This window comes from Gossypium hirsutum, chromosome A12 (genome assembly GCF_007990345.1).
Source record: "Gossypium hirsutum isolate 1008001.06 chromosome A12, Gossypium_hirsutum_v2.1, whole genome shotgun sequence".
Taxonomy (NCBI): domain Eukaryota; kingdom Viridiplantae; phylum Streptophyta; class Magnoliopsida; order Malvales; family Malvaceae; genus Gossypium; species Gossypium hirsutum.
In genome coordinates this window covers 38,417,944-38,439,814 of record NC_053435.1, presented here as the reverse complement: position 1 = coordinate 38,439,814, position 21,871 = coordinate 38,417,944, and the positions used below count along the sequence as shown (strand labels likewise).

General features: G+C 37.4%; 1 non-coding gene across 1 annotated transcript; it reads right to left on the bottom strand.

Annotated features, from left to right (window-relative positions):
• Nucleotides 1-5,581: 5,581 nt before the first annotated feature.
• On the bottom strand, nucleotides 5,582-5,688 carry LOC121211652 (small nucleolar RNA R71). The gene has a single exon (XR_005906871.1). It is a non-coding gene; the product is annotated as a small nucleolar RNA R71 (small nucleolar RNA).
• Nucleotides 5,689-21,871: the final 16,183 nt, after the last annotated feature.

Genomic DNA, 21,871 nt, shown 5'->3' with positions numbered 1-21,871 from the left:
ACGATACTACGGAGATGACCGATAGAAATTTGATACAGAGAAAGTCCCGGTTCAACCTTAAGAATAGATAGGATACAAATGTCATGGCATTAAGGTTACTAAGATTACGTGTAAGACCATATCTGGGATATGACATCGATATGAGACTTCGTGTAAGACAATAGCTGGGCTATTGGCGTCAATACAAGATTACATGTAAGACCATATCTGGGACATGACATTGGTACGATACTGTGTGTACTAGATTCTCGAGTATCCTTTAGTATTTCAAGAGGTTCAGTGGATAATTTAATGGGTATGTCAAAGAGGAGAAAAAGCATGTATGTATTACGAATTTACACAAGTATATACATAAAGTTTATAAACATTGACTTTATGATATTGCGAGTTCATGGTTTCCATGAGAATGTTTTTGCGAAAGCCTTTTGATTATTGATTTATACTTGTGATGTAAAAAATATATAGTAAATTCAATTAGCGATCGTGTAATTGGCTTTCGGGCCAAATTAAGTTATGATCTAACATGTTTGATCCACACAAATTGTGATTTATCGGATATGAGAAAAAGGAAATATTGGCATAATTGCCTATTAAAATGGTTGTGAGAAGATATATGGGCTTTAAACAATTGAAAGATGTTAGAATATATGCTTCAAAAGTGAACACTCATAATTAATGTGCAGGTTCATGGAGAGATTTCGATTATTAGGCTAATGTCGAGACATGTTAAATTATGCTTGCAAATTGATAGAACAAACAATGTGACAAATAAGTTATAACTGTGAGTTTTAATGAAATTTATTTTATCTTGTGTTTATATCATTGGATTTGGTAAATGATTGGTAAGAGTTGCTTATTACGTTCATACGGACTTACTAAGCTATATAGCTTACCCCCTTCTTTTCCCATGTTTTATAGTGTCGTCAAGCTAGCTCGGGTTGGAGATCGTCGGAGATCCTATCACACTATCAAGCTATCATATTAGGTATTGATGAATTCAAGTATTTAGAGTTGATGGCATGTATAGGGACTTGGTCTTTTGGTCATATGTGTTGGCTTTCATTTTGTATATAGCCTTGGAAGTTGGCTAATGTTGGTTATGAGTATATTTATATTAATGTCATTTGAAATGTGGAAACTTTCATAATTTGATGTGGAGAGGTCAATGTTTTAAGCATGTTGACAAATGGTATGAGAATGACATGTTATGGTCTTGGTTGTGATTTTCATGCTTGAGTTTGTGCCATGTGATGTTGAGTAGATATGTTCAAGTGATGGTGGCAAAATGGCTTGGTAAATAGCCTTGTTTTTGTCCACACGGGTAGACACACGGCGCATGTCTAGGTCGTCTGTGACACACGGTCAGACCCATGGGCGTGTGATCCGGCTGTGTGTCCCCTGCACCTAATTTTTTGCAAAACAGAATGCTAGTTTTGAGCACACGGGTATGAGACACGGCCGTGTGTCTCAGCCGTGTGAAAGACACAGCCTCGAGACACGGGCATGTGCCATGGCTGTGTGACTTCAATTTGCACTTGGGTGAAAAACAGAGAGTTACATGGGTTAGGGACACGGGCATGTTTGACCACACGGCCTGCCTACACGAGCATGTCCCAAGCCACAAGGGCATGTGACTCCTATTTTAGTAAAAATTTTCTAAGCTTGGTAAAATGTTCTTGAGTTCTCTGTTTAGTCCCGAACCACCTCCAATGCATGTTTTGGGCCTCGTAGGCTCGTAATAGGGACTTTATAATTAATTTCAAAAAGTTTGAATTTGATGCCAGATTTTATGGCTCATAAGTGTATGTTTGCTTGTGTTTAAGTCCGGTAATGCCTCGTACCTTGTTCCGGAGTCGAATATGGGTAAGGAGTGCTACATGCAGTGCGTTCTTACAAAACAAGCTACCTCCAAAACTGAAGGACTCTAGAAGCTTAATGATACATTGTAACATTAGAGAATCTTACTTCGATAAAGTTTTGTACGACCTTGGAGCAATCATCACCTTGATGCCCAAATCTATTTTCAAACTGTTAGGAATAGGTGAAGTAAGAACCACTACTGTGACACTTCAACTTACAGATCATTCGTTAGCATATCTCAAGGGAAAGATCGAGGATGTTTTGGTAAGGGTTGATAAGTTTATTTTTCTTGCTAACTTTATTGTGTTAGACTTTGAAGCAGATAAAGAAGTTCTGATCATCCTAGGGAGACCTTTCCTAATCACAAGAAGAACGTTGATAGATGTACAAAAATGAGAACTCACAATGAGAGTTCAAGATGATAATGTAACATTTAACATTCTGAAGGCCATGAAATTTCTCGATCTGATGAAGGAATGTGAAGTAATGGAGGAATTAGGAACCTTACTTTCTATGAAATACAAGAGAAATTTTGAAGAAGACCCATCAGAGTACACTTTAGGGTCTGAACCCTTGGAAGATGAAGAAGGTAATGAAGGTATGGCTTTGATGGAACCCAATTTGAGGAGTTATGTTCAACCACTATGGTTCGAACCACTAGAGTTGGAAGTTCAGGAATTTACACAACCCAAGTTGCCAGTCGAGGAACTGCCTAACCTTGAACTAAAGGTACTTCTATCCCATTTAAAATATCTTTATTTAGGTAATAGTTCTTCTTTACTTGTGATTGTTTCAGTAGAACTGACAGAACACCAAGAGGAGTAATTGATTATTGTTTTAAAGAAATTTAGAAAGGCAATTGGTTGAACCATAGTTGACAAACTAGGTATAAGCCCTTCCTTCTATATGCATAAGATTATTTCAGAGGAAGGTGAGCGAGGTAGAATCGATAGGAAAATGAGGCTTAACCCTATCATGAAAGAAGTGGTATAGAAAGAGGTGATCAAATGGTTAGATGCAGGAATTATCTACCTCCATCTCAGATAATTCTTGGGTAAGTCCAGTACAATGTGTACCAAAGTAAGGTGGAATCATGATCGAGGATGAACGTAAAGAGTTAATCCCTCACGGGTTGGAGAATTTGTATTGACAATAGCAAATTGAACAAAGTCACTTATAAGGATTATATTTCATTGCCTTTAATGGATTAGATGTTAGATTGACTGGAAGGTAACGAATTTTATTACTTTTTATATAGATAGTCAGGATACAACCAAATAGTTGTAGCCCCGGAAGACCAACATAAAACCACTTTTACTTGCCTATACGATACTTTTTCTTTTAGGCAAATGCCTTTCGGCTTATGTCATGCACCTGCCACATTTCAGCAATGTATGATGCAATTTTAACTGATATGGTTGAAAATTTTGTTAAGGTTTTCATAGATGATTGATAAACCATAATATATACATATTTTTACCCCGTGCTTGGCATATTTATGGATGATTTTTCCTTGGTTTCATTGAATTTGATGCTCCTAATCCTTTAATTTCATGTTTTATACTTAGAAAAGCTTAGGATAGCAAAAAGAGTGAGAAATGGGCCAAAAACAGACAAATTAGGCCTAAATCAGTGTTTCACACGGGCTAGGCACTTCCACATGGGTGATAAAATATAATATATACATATTTTTACCCCATGCTTGGCATATTTATGGATGATTTTTCCTTGGTTTCATTGAATTTGATGCTCCTAATCCTTTAATTTCGTGTTTTATACTTAGGAAAGCTTAGGATAGCAAAAAGAGTGAGAAACGGGCCATAAACGGACAAATTAGGCCTAAATCAGTGTTTCACACGGGTAGGCACTTCCACATGGGTGATCCACACGCCAGTGTGTGACACACGGGTAGACCACACGCCCGTGTGTCATGGCCATGTCGACATTAATCCAAGTCAGAATTGCACACGGCCTGAGCACCTTCACACGGGCGTGGCACACAGTCGTGTCCCTGTCGAGCCCAAGTCTAGTTCTACTCAGAAAAGGCTAATTTTGGGCTATTTTGGGCATTTGAAAGTCTATATAAACACCCTAGAAGAGTATTAGAGGGAACACAGAGAGTTGAAGGCAGAAAATACCCAAGGACAGCCATCAAAATCACCTTAGAGGCAGGATCTACATCAAGACTAAAGAATTCCATCCAATTTCCTAGAAGTTCTTTGGATTTCTTTATGTTTTGTTGTTTCCCAAACTTTGAGATGTCTTCCATTATTATTATGAACTAAACTACCTAAATACCTAAGGAAGATAAAACCTAAGAGGGATCTTATTATTATTTGAGTAATATGATAAATACTTGTTCTTATTCTTAATTGTGAATTTAACTCTTGCTTTAATATTACAGGATATTAATTCAGGTTTTTGATGTGCTTATTCAGTGGAGCAAAAGTCCCTGTTTAAGAGTAGATCATTCACAATTAGGTAGAGTTGCATGCAATCCTAGAGATCGGACAACATAAATCTGTCGAATTAGAGTCAAATCTAATAAGGGAATCCATAGATTGAGTTAATGTGACAATAGGGGTTTTAATTAGAAAGAGATTTCAATTAATCAACCTAGATTCAGTTGTTTTTAGTCTCGGGAAAGATATTAACATAAATCAGGGATTTCTATGGGTTAAGTCAAGTGAATAAATCGTTTAGTTCAAAGGTAATAAGTGAAGTCTAGGTGGATTCTTCCTTGGGTATTGTCTTCTCCATTAGTTTTCAAAAAAGTATTTTTCAACTTTAATCTCTGTTGCAATCTTAGTTAATTAGATAAATAGTTTTAGATAAAACATTCTCTTAAATTTTAGGCTAGATAATAAGAAGATAGTAATTACTAGTACTTTTAGTCCTCATGGATGCGATATTTCTGGTCTCACAATAACTATACTACTGTTCGATAGGTGAACTTGCCTTAAGTCAAATTTTTAGTTAGTTTCACGACCATCAAGTTTTTTGCGCCATTACTGGGGACTAAGATATTAGGAACGCTTAATTTTTATTACTTTAGCCATTCTTTATTTTTATTACAATTTAATTTTGTTTTTAATTTTTCTAAATTACTAAATTTTATTTTCTTTACTTCCGGCAGGTTTTTATAGTTTATGACTAGAAGAAACCCATCAGGACCTCTACTTTTCGACAGTGAGATCAAAAGCACAGATCGCAGAAATCAAAGAGAAATAACGCGAAGCCTACAATACATAGAGGAAGGGCAAGAGGACGATATTCACACCACAACAGAGGAGATGGCTGAAAATCAGAATAATCCGCTACCTTCTCCGGTTGCTGCAAATCCAGTAAATCAGAATCCTACTCCTCGTACTATGTATGATTATGCTAAACCTACTTTAACAAGAACTGAATCAAGTATAGTTAGGCATGCTGTTGTTGCAAATAATTTTGAACTGAAACCTAACACGATTCAAATGATACAACAGTTTGTTCAGTTTGATGGTTTGCAGGATGAATATCCAAACACTTATTTAGCAAATTTTCTAGAATTCTGCGACACTTTTAAGGTCAATGACATTTCTGACGGTGCAATTCGCCTCCAGTTGTTTCCATTCTCATTGAGGAACAAAGCTAAACAGTGGTTAAACTCGTTACCACGAGGGTCAATCACTAAATGACCGAAAAGTTTTTACTAAAATATTTTCTTCCGGCTAAAACGGCTAAACTAAGGAATGATATTTCTTCTTTTGTGCAGATGGATTTAGAAACACTCTACGATGCATGAGAGAGATACAAGGATCTATTGAGAAGGTGCCCTTACCATGGGTTAGCTCTTTGGCTACAAGTTCAAACTTTCCACAACGGTTTGAATCCCTCGACTAGACAGATGATTGACGCAGTTACTTGTGGGACTATTAACAATAAGACACCTGAAGAGGCTTATGAGTTTATAGAAGAGATGTCACTGAATAATTATCAGTGGCAAGTCATGAGGACAAAGCCGATGAAAGCAGCCGGCATTTTTAACGTTGATTCAGTTACTATGCTTTTTAATCAGTTAGAACTTTTGAATAGGAAAATTAATGGTTTACTCAATTCTTCATAGGTTCATCTAGTAATGCAGTGTGATGTAAGTGGAGGTGGAACAAGCAATTTAGACTATCCATCCTACGGCCCTAACATGGAAAATGAGCAAATGAACTTTATGGGTAATAATCCTCGACCTCAAAATAATCCTTATAGTAACACTTACAATGCAGGTTGGAGGAACCACCCAAATTTCTCATAGGGAGGCCAAGGAAATCAAAGACCACCACCCCCTCCAGGCTGCCAACAACAACCTTAGCAGCTAGAGAAAAAGTCGAACCTTGAGGAGATGATGACAAAATTTATCTCAGTAGCGGAGAATCGTTTTCAAAATGCTGAAACTGCACTTAAAAATTAACAAGCATCAATTCAAGGGCTCGAGAATCATATAGGACAGCTAGCTAAGATGATTTCAGAGAGACCACCAGGGTGCCTACCTAGCAATACCGAACCCAATCCAAAAGAGCATGTGAAAGCAGTTACGTTAAGGAGTGGGAAAGTGTTAGTTGAATCTGAAAAGAAGCTGCAACCAGAACCTGATAGAAAAGAAGGTGAGGAGGAAGAACTCGAAAACAATAAAAAACTGGTGTTGAGGAAATATAAACCACCAATCCCATACCCAGCAAAGTTGAAGAAATACCGCATGGATGCACAATTTGGTAAATTTGTCGAACTTTTTAAACAATTACATATTAATTTATCTTTTGTTGAAGCTATCTCGTAGATGCCTACATATGCAAGATTTTTAAAGGATCTTCTAACAAATAAAAGGAAGTTTGAAGACTTGCCTACAATGAAACTCAACGAGGAATGCTCGGCCATACTCCAACATAAACTGCCAACCAAACTGAAAGATCCAGGAAGTTTTACTATTCCCTGCTTAATTAGTAGTTTGAATGTTGAGAAGGCAATAGCTGATTTAGGTGCTAGCATTAATTTGATGCCATATAAAATGTTCAAGCAACTTGGTCTTGAGGAACGGAAACCCACTAGGATGAGTGTTCAAGTAGCTGATAGATCTATTAAATATCCTAGGGGTATTATAGAGGAAGTACTTGTAAAAGTAGATAAATTTATATTCCCTGTTGATTTTGTTGTGCTTGACATGGATAAAGATGTTAAGGTGCCTTTAATTTTAGGTCATCCATTTTTAGCCACTGCTAGGGCTGTTATTGATTTGGGTGATGGTAAACTTGTGCTTAGAGTAGGTGACGAAGAGATTATGTTTAAAATTTATGATGCCATGAGATTTTCTAGGGAACATGATGACTCATGTTATTTTATTGACTCTATTGATCATGCTACTCAACACTCTTTCCAGGAAATCGTACATAAGGACACGTTGGAACTGTGTTTTACCAAAGGAAATGAGGTAAATGATGATGACTCTGAGATAGGTAAGTTAAAAGCTGAACTAAATTCCAATGAGCCTTCACTAAGACAGAAGAGCTATGAGGGTATTGAGGTAAATAATGAATTAAAATTAAAACCCTCTGTTGAAGAACCGCCTAAATTGGAATTAAAGCAATTACCAGATCACTTAGAATACACGTTTCTTGGAGATAATTCCACATTACTAGTAATTATTGCTTCAAATTTACAGCCAACCGAAAAAGACGAGTTACTCAAAGTATTAAAGGAGCATAAAAGAGCCATAGCTTGGAAGATTTCTGACATAAAAGGGATTAACCCTTATTTTTGCACACATAAAATTTTAATGGAAGATGAATTCAAACCCTATGTGCAAGCTCAAAGACGATTGCATCCTAACTTGAAAGAAGTCGTAAAAGCTGAGGTAATTAAACTTCTATATGCTAGAATTATTTATCGTATTTCTGATAGTTCCTGGGTGAGTCCTGTGCAAGTTGTTCCTAAGAAAAGAGGCATGACTATTGTGGCCAATGAGAAGAACAAATTAATTCCAACACGAACAATCATGGGATGGAGAGTCTGCATTGACTATAGGAAATTGAACGATGCCACAAGAAAAGATTACTTTCCCCTACCATTCATTGATCAGATGTTTGAAAGATTATCTGGACTTATGAATTATTGCTTCCTAGATGGACTCTCCGGTTATTTCCAACTCCTGATAGCTCCTGAGGACCAAGAGAAAACGACATTTACATGTCCATACGGTACGTTTGCTTATCGACGAATGCCTTTTGGATTATGTAATGCTCCTGCTACTTTTCAGCGATGCATGTTGGCCATTTTTGATAAACTCGTGGAAGACATTATGGAGGTATTTATGGATGACTTCTCGGTATTCCGGAACTCTTTCTATCTTTGCCTTAAAAATTTAAAATGAGTTTTAATTAGATGTGAGGAAACAAATCTTGTACTAAATTGGCAAAAATGTCACTTCATGGTTCATGAAGGAATTGTGTTAGGCCATAAAATTTCTAGTAAGGGAATCGAGGTTGATAAAGCAAAAGTTCAAACTATTGAGAAACTACCTCCCCCTAATTTAGTTAAGGCTATTTGTAGTTTCTTAGATCATACTGGATTTTATACAAGATTTATTAAATTTTTTTTCTAAAATAGCTAAGCCTTTGACGAATTTGCTAGAGAAAGACGTACCTTTCGATTTTAGTCAGAATTGTTTAAAAGCGTTCAATACTCTTAAGGATAAATTAATTAACGCTCCGATTGTAGTTGCACCTGATTGGAATTTACCTTTTGAATTAATGTGTGATGCGAGTGATTTTACAGTAGAAGCGGTTCTTGGACAGCGGAAAGACAAGCACTTTTAACCTATTTATTATGCTAGCAAAACATTGACAGCTGCACAAGAAAACTATACGACGACTGAGAAAGAATTGTTGGCTGTGGTTTTTGCATTCGATAAATTTAGACCATATTTAATATTGTCTAAAGTTTTCATTTACACTGACCATTCAGCTCTTTGATACCTCCTTACTAAAACAGATACGGAACCTCGACTAATAAGATGAATTTTATTGTTGCAGGAATTCAATTTAGAAATTCAAGATAAGAAAGGAGCAGAAAATCTTGCAGCAATCATCTATCTAGATTAGAGAACCCACATCTCAATGAACTGAACGAACAAGAGATAAATGACTCATTCCCAGAAGAACAACTTTTTGCTAGACTTTGAGGGACCTTTGTTTGTAGACATTGCAAATTATTTAGCCGTTAACATTAAACCAAAAAGGTTAACACATCAGCAAAAGATACGATTCTTCACTGATGTGAAAATTTTGTTTTGGAAAAAACCTTTTCTTATTCGTATATATATAGACCAAGTAATTTGAAGATGCGTTACAAAGACAGAAGCAATTAAAATTTTGGAGCATTGTCACTCAAGACCGACTGGGGAACATTACAATGGAACCAGGACCGCACATAAAACACTCAAATCAGGTTTTTATTGGCCCACACTATTCAAAGACGCCAACAGGTATGTTGCTACTTGCGATAAATGCCAACGAATAGGTAATATTTCTAAACATGACGAAATGCCCCAAACGTACATGCTCTTATGTGAAATATTTGATGTATGGGGTATTGATTTCATCGGTCCATTCCCTAGCTCATTTGGGAATAAATACATATTAGTAGCCATTGATTATATGTCTAAATGGGTGGAAGCCCAAGCCTTACCTACTAATGATGCTAGAGTAGTGGTGAAGTTCCTTAAAAAACTTTTCTCTCGATTTGGAACACCTAGAGTAATCATCAGTGATAGGGGAACTCATTTCTATAATACTCAATTTGATAAAACTCTTAAGAAGTATGGAGTTTACCACAGAACAGCTACCCCTTACCATCCTCAAACTAGTGGACAAGTTGAAGTCGCTAACCGAGAACTTAAATGAATTATAGAAAAGACTGTAGAGTCAAATAGGAAAGATTGGGCAAAGAAAATAGATGATATTTTATGGGCCTATAGAACCGCTTTTAAGACCCTTATAGGAACATCCCCTTATAGACTTGTTTATGTGAAGAGTTGTCATTTACTGTTTGAATTGGAGCATAAAGCATTTTGGGCTATAAAATTTCTAAACTTTGATCCAAAACTTGCAGGTGAAAGGAGATTGATGTAGCTAAACGAGTTAGATGAAAGGGGAGCTAATGCCTATGAGAATTCACAAATATAAAAGGAAGTAATCAAGCGCCGCCATGATGCCCGTTTAAAGTAAAACAAGCAATTTGAAATTGGAGATTTTGTCCTGTTATACAACTCAAGGCTCAAATTCTTCCCTGGGAAGCTTAAATCACAATGGTCAGGTCCATTCGTAGTCCAAATTGTCTTTCCATATGGCACAGTAGAGGTAAAGTCACCCAACCCAAGGCACTTTCAAGGTAAATGGACATCGGCTGAAATTTTATAACGATGAGGATTTCAAAGATAAAGGAGAGGAGCTACGACTCCGCGAAACTGAATAAACATACCTACCAGGTAAAGTCGAGCTTAGACTCTAAATAAGCTCTTCTCGGGAGGCAACCTAAGCACTAACCCAACTAAATAACTTAATTGTTTTTCTTTTCGCTTTATAGTTCAACTGCAGGTATTTTTCGCACACACGGCCTAGCACACGGGTGTACTTTAGGCCGTGGGCTCCCCATGGGGAGGAGACACGGGCGCCTTGGCCGTGCTAAAATAGGACAAACATTTTTCCCAAGATAGGATAACACACGGTCTGCGATAAATAGCCACAGCCGTGGGCACCACACGGTTAAGGGACACGGGCATGTCCCAGACCGTGGTAAAACTGCACCTTAATTTAAAAAAAAAGATCAGTAGAGACACGGCCTACGATAAATCACCACAACCATACGAGGTGGTCGTGGCGGACACACGGCCTGTCGCACGGGCGTGCTTGAGGCCGTGTGAGAACTTGCCCAAAATTGAAACGATAAACAAAGTCAGAATAGAACATGGGAGTAGGCCACAGCCGTGCGCAATCCTGATTAATTGACACAGGCGTGTTGGACTGAACACGGGCGTGGGAGAAACGAAAGGGAGTAGCACATGGCCGTTCGATGTGGCCGTGTTGGGCACACGGCGTAAACACACGAGCGTGTCCGCAGGCTGTGTGCGATACTGACTTGAAGCATCAACCCACAAGCATAAGCCATGAACACGGGCGTGGAGAACCTAACACGGGCATGGGAGAAACAAACAAAAGTGTACACGGCCGTGAGCACCACACGGCCTGGGAACACGGGCGTGTCGAAAGGCCCGTGTGTGAACCTGACTATGATTTCATGACAAAAATAGGCTTGGAGCATACCACATGGGCATGGGCTATGGTCATGTGGCCCAAAACAGGGCTTACACGACCGCGGCCCCCCTTTTTATTTCCCCCCTAACCCTAATTTCTTCCTATCTCCCTTCACTATTCATCATCTTCTCCCACCAGCCACCCTTTTTTTTCTCTTTTCTTTCTTTATTTTTCTTTCCTTTCTCTCTTTTCCCTTCTTTTTTCCACTATCTCCCTATTTTCTTCCCCAACCAGCCCCATTCCCCTTCTCCCCTTTTATTCCCCTCTCTTTTCCTTTCCTCCTCCCTCACTTTCTCCTCCTCAGTTCACACACTCCCTCCGTCAACCAACCCACCCCATGCGTGCACAAACCCCGTCAAGCACCACCGTTGTTCATCAGTCGTTTGTCCCTCCTTTTACCCGTACTACCTTCTTTTCTTTATTCTATTTCTTGATTTATTCTTTGTTATTCTTTCCACTGCTAATGAATTGCATGCTTATGATTCTTATTTCTGTTTAGTTATTTTCAATTTTACAGATGATAAAGTTTTACTTAGTCTTTTGTGTCTTCATTGATTTCCATTCCTTCTTGCTCTACCCACATGATTAGCATTATCAATAGGTCCTTACCATATTTCATTTATGTCTCAGTATCTGTTTATTTGTTCATAATGCTCTCATGCCTATTATTAGTCTAAATCAGTTCCTAGTCATTTTTTTAATATTTATCACTATTTTGGGTATTCTCTATTATAACTTGATTTGTCTTTTCGCTCGGCTTTGTTTAGTTTTTGTACTATTTTCCTTTTTTATTTGTTAATATCCCTTTGGCCCTTTGATTCATATGCAGTATCACCACTTGGTTTTAGCCTGCTTGAGTTTTTTTCCATATTATTTTATGAGCAAGTTATTATTTTGGACTACTCAGAATTTGCTTGCAGATGTGGGCATTGTTATTAATGACCTAATATTTTATTTGTAGATATCATAACAAACCTAAAAGGGAATAAAGTTGCAGTTCCGGCCTCTAAAAATGAAAAGGAGCGACATCCTCCTCTGGCCCCACCGCTGAGATACGACATCCATTCCTCCAATTTCCACCAGGGCCCCAGGAGGAACTATTTCAGATTCTACGTACCCGACCCCTTGGTGTGGGGCGTTACATCGATTGGGCCGCACTAGAGCAGGTCCACCTAGCTCATTTGGTTTGGGCATTGCTTGCCACCGCTCCATGGGACCGTTTCCTTGATATCATCGAGCCGACATATTTGAAATTCACCTTGGAACTTAGCTCGACTTTCCAGTTACAAACAATGATGGCAGAGTACGATGACCCAGGAGCAGTTAAATTCTGCCTTGGTGGTCTAATACGTCAGTTGAGTGTCCCCGAATTTGGAGCTGCCTTGGGACTCTATACCGACGAGTTTATGGAGGCCGACCATTTCCCCCACTTCCACCGCCACATACATCGTTCACCTTCATCGTGTTGGGTAGACCTCCAGCCTGCTATAGGCATTTATGATCCTAGTCATTCAAAGGCATCAACTCTAGCTTCAGCTCTGCTCTATCTCCATGCCCTTTTGGCACACACATTAATAGGGGGCAACAGAGCACTGGCACTGTCAACACCTACGATGCATACTTCCTGTGGAGCATGAGGCAAGGGCATATTTTTTATCTCGCTTACTTTGTCGCCCTTACCTTTCGCCACCAGACAGAACGACACCAAAAGGGAGTCATCAACATCGGCCCATATGTGACTCGTTTAGCGTGATATTTTGGGCTCCTGAATACAGTGGCGCAGTCTTCATCTCTCACTCTCATTGGCCAGATGTCCCCATAGGGCATCCAAAGTATGCTCTATATGTGAATGATTGAGCGTCATCGTGGGTTCGACCCTCTTCAGTACCGACTCGCACGAGCTACCAATGAGGATGACGCTGATGATGATATCCCTGCATTTCAGGAGGACCCACCTTTACAGCCACCACCGAGTCATCGACCAGTTCATGCGGCTGCGTCATTGTCTGAAGTTTCTGACCACCTTCATCGCTTTGAGAAATATTGCACCTAGTGACTCCACAACATCGAGGCAACGCTATAAAAAATTTGACAACATTTTCACATATACCCTCTAGCACCGCCACCTCACGATCCAGATGTCGACGAGGACTTTTAAGTCCATTTAATTTTCAACTTGTTTTTCTTTTTATTTTATTTTTATTTTTATTTTTGCGTTTCTTTTGCACTTTCGTTATCATTTTCTTACAAGACTTTTATTAGTATAATTTGAATTTTCTTTTATCTAGTTATTTCATTATTACTACCATAACAATCCTATACATATATATCCCTTAAATATTATTGATGGCATCGCAGTTTCAAAAGTTTCAGTCGATGGGTACTACTAAGGAATAAACAAACAATCCTCCACGACTGCCATGTCCTGCTCGACAACGACCATAGCCACCACGACACCAACCACCACGATGACCTCTTCACTGGGCATTGTGATTGTGGAACCCAACCTCTACCACCACCTTCACCTTTATCTACATGTCACATACACATCACTTTCAATACCTCTAAACCTATTTCCGCTCTTTCAAGGATTACATCCAAATTCAGGGTAGTTTCGCTTCTCTCCCTCTCTTCTGATATTATGCTTATATTGCTATTATCTATCTCTGTACATTGAGGACAATGTACATCTTAAGTGCGGGTAGGTTATTTATGTGATTATCAGAAAAAGACCTGAATTCTTATCTTGTTCTCAAATAATTTCCTCATATTACTATTAGAATGAATCTTGATTGACTTATGATTTTTATTGATATGTTTTAAATTAAATCATAGGTAACTGTGCATTGATTGGTTAAACTTTAAGACACTAGAGGATCAACCATGATAAGTTACTTTTGAGAATTAAAATTTCTAGGTTGTTTCCCTGAATCGAGGCATGATCTTGAAGTTTTGAATTTACAGGATTGACATCAAATACCCATAAATTTCGTGAGATTTTGAGCCTTTTAGAGCGTACATCTTTCTTGCTCACTGATTGTTTTTATGAGTATGTCAACATTGATTTGCTATTCTAGAACTTGCATCGATTGTACATGTTGAGACCACACCTTTGATTTGATATACTAAAATGATAAACGCACTTAGGTTTTAACCCATTTATTGTTCTTATTCTTAAAAAAAAACCCATTGGTTTTCTACAGGTTAAGTCAAGTGAATAAATCGTCTAATTCAAAGGTGATAAGTGAAGTCTAGGTGGATTCTTCCTTGGGTATTATATTTTCCATTGGTTTTCAAAAAAGTACTTTTCAACTTTAATCTTTGTCGCAATCTTAGTTAATTAGATAATTAGTTTTAGATAAAACATTCTCTTAAATTTTAGGCTAGATAATAAGAAGATAGTAATTACTAGTACTTTTAGTCCTCGTGGATACGATATTTCTGGTCTCACCATAACTATACTACTGTTCGATAGGTGTGCTTGCTTTAAGTCAAAGTTTTAGTTAGTTTCACGGCCATCAATGATTTTTCTATTTTTGGTAACACTTATGAGGTTTGTTTGAATAATTTAGCCAAGGTAATAAAAGGTGCGAGGAGGCGAATCTTGTCCTTAATTGGGAGAAATGTCATTTAATGGTTAAAGAGGATAGAATTGAAGCGGATAGAGCAAAGGTGAATGTAATTGAAAGATTACCACATCCAGTTAATGTGAATGGAGTTAAAAGTTTCTTAAGTCATGCTGGTTTTTATCATAGATTTTTCAAAGAATTTTCAAAAATTTCTAAACCTTTGTGTATGCTTTTAGAAGAAGATATTATTTTTTATTTTAACAAAACATGTTTAAAAGCTTTTGACAAATTTAAAAGCCAGATAATCTCATCCCCAATAATTGTTACACTTGATTGAAACTTACCTTTTGAGTTGATATGTGATGCAAATGATTTTGCTGCTGGAGTAGTGATGGGTCAAAGAAGAAACAAAAGCTTTCATCTTATATACTATGCAAGCAGAACTTTGACAGGAGCCTAGATCAATTATGCAGTAACCGAAAAAGAACACTTTGCTATAGTTTTTGCTTTTGACAAGTTTCGTTCATATCTTATAGGTACCAAAGTTATAGTATTTACCGGTCATGCTGCCATTAAGTACTTACCCACGAAGAAAGATGCTAAATCGAGGCTAATTCATTGGGTACTTTTACTCCAAGAATTTAACCTTGAGATCTAAGATAGAAAGGGTGTTGAAAATCAAGTAGTTGACCATCTGTCGAGGCTGGAATAGAATGAGGTAACTTCTTCACTTATTCCAATTAATGAGAATTTTCTGAATGAGCCTATCTTCAAGGTAAGTCGAATTTATGAAACACCTTGGCTTTCTGATTTTGTCGATTATTTAACATGTGGAATAATTCCTCGAGAAATGATATACCAACAAAGGAAGAAATTCCTTCATGATAGTCGGTATTATTTTTGGGAGGATTTGTTTTTGTTTAAACAATGTGTAGATAACATAATCGGGAAGTGCATAGTTGGAAGTGAAAATTGATAAGATTTTGAGCAACTGCCATTCATCTCCGAGTGGGGGACACTTTGGTGGTTCCCATACAATAGCGAAGATTTTACAAGCTGGATTCTTTTGGCCTACAGTATTTAAGGATGTATATGAGTATGTGAAATGTTGCTATAGATGCCAAAGAACTAGAAACATATCAAGGAGGAACAAGATGCCTTTAACAAATATTTTAGAGGTAGAACTATTCGACATTTGGGGCATCAATTTTCTAGGCCTGTTTCCTTCTTTGTATGGTAATAAGTCTATTTTGGTAGCTGTGGACTATGTATCCAAGTGGGTTTAAGCCTAGGCGAACCTAACAAATAATGCTAAGACAGTTGTGTAATTCCTACATAAGCATGGATTTACACGGTTTGGGACTCCTAGAGCTATAATTAGCGATGAAGGATCTCACTTTATAAAGAGGTGGCTTAAGTGGTTGCTTGAAAAGTATGATGTGAAGCATAAGATTGCTATTGCCTATCACCCATAGTCTAATGGGCAAGTTGAAAGGGTGAATCAAAAAATCAAAGGTATTCTTGAGAGGGTGGTGCTCCCTAATAGAAAAAATTGGTCTCGAAGGCTTAATGATGCTCTATAGGCCTATTGAACTGCTTTTAAGACACCGTTAGGAATGACTCCTTATCGGCTAGTTTCTGGAAAGGCATGTCATTTGCCGCTCGAATTGGAGAATAAAGTTCACTAGGCAATGAAACAATTGAATTTGGATCTTAAGCAAGCCGATGAAAGAAAGATGTTACAGCTTGATGAGTTGGAAGAGTTGAAGTGATTTTCATACGAGAATGCCAAGATGTGTAAAGAAAAATATAAGAGATGACATGATAGTCATATACAACCTTGTGAATTCAGAGAAGGTTAGAAAGTTTTATTGTTTAATTCAAGGCTAAGGTTATTTCTGAGAAAGCTCAAATCTCAATGGAAAGGACCTTATATCATCTACAAAGTTTATCCATATGGAGCTATTGAATTGTACAAAAACCACGGATGTACGTTTAAAGTTAATGGTTAACGTCTCAAGCACTATTGGGATGGTGAAGTCGAGCGAATTAAAACCTTGTTCATATTATTAAACCCTTAATTTTTCATGGTTTTACTTTTTAATAAAAAGTTAGAAATCATTTTCTTAAATTAGTACATTTAATTAATTCTTTCTAAGGAGATTAGAACTTAAGTGGGACTAGTGTGACCCCTCTAACCTTTCCTAGGAATTAATTTAATGTAACCTTTTAAGAATAAATTTTCTAATTAATTTTAAATTTATTTTTCACTTTAATTTTTTTTAATGTTAACTTTAATTTTTTATGTTTAATAAGGGGGTCAAATTGGCCTAAGTACTAATCAATTTTTTTTTATCTTAAGCAGTTTAGTTTGTAAATACAGTTTGGGCTCAAGGCCTGAAACAACAAAAAGGAGAAATTTTCCCCATCAGTGTTGCCCATAAGGGTCCCCCACCAGTGCCACGACCCTATCCCTGTCGCACGCCTATCACCACTGCAAACTTATCGTTATCGCAAGCCTATCTATAAGGCCCTGAAAATAGATCTAGTAGTTTTAGGTAAGTTTACCGGGTTCCAATTGAAAATTAGGAGTTAAATCGGGTATATTAGTGATATTTTTTATTTAGTTAAATTAATTTCATTTAAAAATCAGTAAATAATAATCCAGAGAATAAAAATATTTTTAGAAAATTTAATTTTATGGTTTTAAATAATTTTTGGGTAAAATAAATATTTTGGGTCTAATTAGAATTGAAAAATAAATTAAATGGGGTTTAATTGAAAGAGTTTAAAATATTAACTAAATAGGACCATATTGCAAAACAAGGGAAACAAGAGTGGTTTTATAGCAAATTATCCTTATTTTCATAATTTTGGAGGCAAAGGATATTTTGTAAAACAAGGGAAATGTGGGAGTGGCCTGATGGCAATTTTCGCAATTTTTCAAAATCAGGTGGAGGTTTTTAGTTTTAAAAACACTACAACTACCTCACTTTGCACACCATTTTCACCCAAATTAAGAGCTTTTTCTGTAACACCCCTCACCCATACCTGACGCCGGGATAGGGTTCGAGGCATTACCAGGACTTTACATTTTGAAACGTACCAAATTGGGTCACCAAGTTTTACTCAAATTTTAAGCTTTTCATCCATGAACAACTCATCCCCTATAGGCCTTCGAGGCCTATAACATACCTAGAGGTAGTGCGGGACAAATTCGGGTACATCCGATAAACCTTGGGCTCCTTAGGAAAATTTTCCTTATCATAAAGTATCACACGCTCGTGTAAGTGGGCCGTGTAGACTCACATGCCCGTGTAAGTGGGTCGTGTGGACTCACACGCCCGTGTGACATGTGGCACGCTGATGCCCTTCAGTCGTGGGCAACACTGACTTATCAACACGTCCATGGCACACACTCGTGCTGCCTGCCCATGGACGACACTGTCTTTTTAACACGACCATGGTGCACGCTCGTGTGGCCTACCCGTGTACAACTTTGAGCTAAAATTTTAAGTGCAGGTAACATACGGCCATAGCACACGCCCATGGAAGGGAACCGTGTGTCCCATACGGCCTAGACACACCCCCGTGTGTCTAACCATATGGACTCTAATAGGCTATTTTTCAAGCCTTTAGTCACCCCTTTCTACTACTTGTGCTTAGTGGATACCAAATTCAAAATAAAACACAATTATACACTTGTAAATAATCTTGCTTAAACTAGATGTATGGAAATCTCATATCACTGGTTTCATACATGATAGGTTATTTCCCACTTAGTGTTTAGGGGTTCCCATGTCACTTTAATTCATCTGAAATTGGCTCGTTCATGTGACTCATTGCCAATTGGTAACGACCCATCACTTGTAAATAAAATCATGCATAAATTCGTAGGTCATAGCCTACTTCAATTAAGCCAATTTTCGTGGTCATATACAAAGAGATAAACATATTCTTACATGCCTTCATTTGGAAAATCAAATTACACATATAACAAAATACTTAAAAATACTATACATGCCATTTAACAAAACAAAGAAAGTCTTCATACCAAAGCTTGTCTAGTTGATAGTGTGTTGACTCACCAATCGTCTTCCAATCCTTTCGAATCCTCGAGCTCTGTGAGACAGGGAAAAAGAGAAGGATAAGCATTTACATGCTTAGTAAGCTCGAATAACTGGAAAGTAAACATACCGAGTAATTAGCATACATCCATATTTAAATCATGAAATCATCAATTATGAAACGATTCCCTATCACATGCAATCAATCAATGAGTTAGTTACGTAACAAAGCATCATGTAATTTATGTAGATGATCTCATCATTCATCATCTTATTGACATACATCATATTAATCCCATTGATTTTCTAGGAAATCTCAATGGAATACCCATAATCCGTCAATTATTACGAATGATCATTTCACATTTATGCACTCCTGTGAACCTCACATCTCACGGCAGGATTACCACTCCAGGCTAAATCCCTTATAACGAAAAACACCCTTAATGAGCTCGGATCTGAATTACAAGTCCAGGCTAAATTCAGACCCTAATCAGATTACCTGTTCGGGCTAAATCCATAATGCACACATATTCTTCGGGAGGCTTGATCATTCAAGGAACACCCATCCGGGTTAGATCCTTTTCGTACTTGAGATCACGAATTACCCGTCCGGGCTAAATCCTTACTGCAACACATGCAGGATCTCTTTACACATATTGATGAGGGTTTATCCATCGAATTCCCTTTGTCAACCTCATCCGAGACATTTTTCACATGTTACCATCAAATATGCATTTCTATAATATTTCACACTAATAACAAATGCAATCATCATGCATCCATAAATCATTCAATATGCATATTAGCGGTTTACTTTAAGTTATCTGAACTTACCTGGTATTCTTTTCGGAGTTGTGTTTTGGTTATTCCGAAACATGCGTTTACCTCGATCGACCTCCGAAATTTGTTTCTCGGGGTCTATAACAACAAAATTTAACTCATTAATACACTACATTATACATTTCAAGTTTAATATCTACCCCTGGTCCAAATGATAGTTTTGCCCCTAACCTTTCACATTTTTACGATTTAGTCCCTAGGCTCTTATAATAAAACACATGCACTTTCTATCTTACCCAATCCTAGCCGAACACTTTTCCTTCTTATGGTAGCCCACATTTTCCATTATTTTCTCATTTCTACCACATATTTACATCTTTTGCAAAATAGTCCCTATAAGGATTTTTTATGAAAATCAACTAGGAAAAGATGTTTAATACACATTTATCTTTCATATTTTTCCATAATCCATCAAAATACAAGCAACTCATGCACAGTTAAATTTTTAAACATGAACCCTAGCATGAAATATGGGTAGAAATGGAGAGAGCAAGCTACCGAGATTTCAAAAATACAAAGAGCATGAAAAACAGGGCTTGGGAGCACTTACTATTGAGCTTGGAAAGCTTGAAAACCCTAGCTATGGAAAACCCTTGAAGTTTCAGCTGGAAAAGGAAGAGCATGGACTGATTTTGGTTCATTTTTTCCATTTTAATTCATTAAAATACCAAATGACCAAAATGCCCTTAAGCCCTTTTCTTAAAATTCCATCCATGCAAACCCATTTTTGTCCAAAAACTTAGAATTTGGGAAAATTGCTCTCCAAGACCTTCTAATTCATAACCCAAAGCAATTTCATACAAATTGCTTCTAGAATTCAAGTTTCTCAATTTATTCAACTTAATCCTTAATTTCGAATTGAACACCTTACTCAAAGAATTTCTTCATGAAACTTTAACACATGCATATACTCATATTCTAGGCCTCATAATATTCATAAAGTATATATTTTATGTCAAATTTGTGGTCCCGAAACCACCATTTCGGCTAGGCCCTATTTCAGGATGTTACATTTCTCCCCATTAGGGACTTTCATCCTCAAAAGTCTTAGCAGAAAATAGATTCGAATATTGACTTCTCATGGTTTCTTCTGACTCCCATGTAGCCTCTTCTACACCATGTCGATGCCATAAAACTTTTACTAGAGCCACATCTTTATTTCTCAACTATTTAACTTCACGAGCCAATATCTTAATCGGTTCCTCTCCATAAGTCATGTCCGACCAAATTTCAATCTCAGTCGGTGAAATTACATGAGAGGGGTCTGATCGATATCTCCTTAACATGGATACATGGAACACGCCATGAATCTTTTCCACTTCGGGTGGCAACGCCAAACGATAGGCTAACAGTCCAACTCTTTCGGTGATCTCGTACGATTCGATAAATTGTGGACTCAGTTTACCTTTCCGACCAAATCGCAATACCTTTTTCCGTGGAGATACTTTCAAGAATACTCTATCTCCAACTTGAAACTCAATTTCCTTTCTTTTTAGATCAGCATAAGACTTTTGCCTATCTGATGCCGCTTTTAAACAATCCCGTATTACTTTAACTTTTTCTTTAGTTTCTTTAATCAGATCAACTCCATGAATCTGATTTTCCTTGAGTTCTGTCCAGTACAATGGAGTTCGGTGCTTCCTGCCATACAAGGCCTCATAAGGCACCGTCTTCAAACTTGTTTGGAAACTATTGTTGTAGGCAAATTCCACCAATGGTAGGTATTTTTCCCAGATACCCTGAAATTCGATGATGCAACAATGAAACATGTCCTCGAGAATCTGAATCATCCGCTCAGACTGGCCATCAGTCTGAGGGTGAAAAGCTGTGCTAAAGCTCAAGTTTGTACCCAAGGCTTCTTGTAACTTCTTCCAGAACCTCAAAGTTAACCTTGGGTCTCTGTCTGAAATAATTGATAGTGGTACTCCGTGCAATCTTACTATCTCAGAAATGTACAAATCACACAATCTATCAAGAGAATAATCTGTCCTTACCAGGATGAAATGAGCTTACTTTGTCAATTTTTCCATTATAACCCATATGGCATCTTTTTTTTTAGGAGTTAAAGGTAATCCCGTCACGAAGTCCATGGTAACTTTGTCCCACTTCCATTCGGGGACCATTATATGCTGTAACAAACCTGAAGGCACTTGATGTTCAGCTTTAACTTGCTGACATACCAAGCATTTCGATA